The following is a 1481-nucleotide window of genomic DNA, read 5'->3' on the forward strand; positions in this document are numbered from 1 at the left end:
CATACTGGGATACAGACAGGTGGAACAAAACAAACAGAAATGCCAACAAATTCAGCTCTGGGTTGTAACAAGCAAACAGCACCAGGCAGCACCTTCAGCAAGGAGAACGCAGCAGAGCCCAACTGATCAAACTCCTGCAGCCAATCCTGCTTTGGAGTGGATCAGAACCGGCCAGCTCGTTAGCACACACACAGAAATACAGAGGGAAATACATGTGGGAATATAGAAATACAGAAATAAATTAAAGAAAACTAGAACTGTAGAAATATAGACATAACAATTTAAAAATACATATAAAGAATTTATTTATGAATTTATTTAAGCAATTATTTATTTTCCTTTTATTTCTCTATTTATTTATGCATTAATGTTGTCATTTATTTATTTATTTATTGCTAATGAAGTCATTTTCCATCCTCCATACTGCCTTCATATTTTGCTTTGATCTGGCGGTTGCCATGGATACCACACACCTACTGCTGCTAAAGGCGGGGCTAATGGTGTGGACAGCAATGACATCACACTTTCATTGACATCACGCTTCATTCTGTCCTTTGGTCTAGTGGTTGCTATGGATACCAGAAGAGAACCTACATAAGGAGCATTCACCAGACTGAGATTCAGATACAACCTGAGCTTTATAGCAGACAGACACACAACTATTAGTGGATTCAGACTATTGTATTATCAGAAAGTTGACAAAAATGAGTGAGCAGGAGAAACCCACTGTCAGCCAGGAGGAATATGAGAACCTCCAAAGAGTTAATGATGACCTCCTCAGAAAGAATCACCAACTTGAGAAAGAAATGGAGCAACTGAAAATGAACATCAAGCGCTCAAAGAACAAGAAAAAACGGGAACTTCAAACTGAAAATGAAGCTCTCCATAAAGAAAGAGTGGGCCTGTACGATGCAATTGAGGATCTTAAAAAACAAACACAGGCCAAAGAAAAGGAAAATGAACATCTCCTCGAAGAGAAACTGGGCCTGTACAATGAAAATGATGCTCTAAAGCAAGATATACAGGCCAAAGAAAAGGAAAATGAACATCTCCTCAAAGAGAAACTGGGCCTGTACAATGAAAATGATGCTCTAAAGCAAGATATACAGGCCAAAGAAAAGGAAAATGAACATCTCCTCAAAGAGAAACTGGGCCTGTACAATGAAAATGATGCTCTAAAGCAAGATATACAGGCCAAAGAAAAGGAAAATGAACATCTCCTCGAAGAGAAACTGGGCCTGTACAATGAAAATGATGCTCTAAAGCAAGATATACAGGCCAAAGAAAAGCACAGGGAAGAGATGACCATGCTCCATAACCAAAGGTGTGATGAGCTGATCATGGCCAAGGAGAGAGCAATGGACAACATGCGCCAGGAAACAGAGATTCTGAACAATAAAGTTCAGGATTTAACTAGAAGATTGAAGGATGCTCAGTGCACCACTACTCAATTGCAACATGCAAACAATCTTCTGCAACAA

Source organism: Monopterus albus, unplaced genomic scaffold (assembly GCF_001952655.1).
Source record: "Monopterus albus unplaced genomic scaffold, M_albus_1.0 scaffold170.1, whole genome shotgun sequence".
Taxonomy (NCBI): Eukaryota; Metazoa; Chordata; class Actinopteri; order Synbranchiformes; family Synbranchidae; genus Monopterus; species Monopterus albus.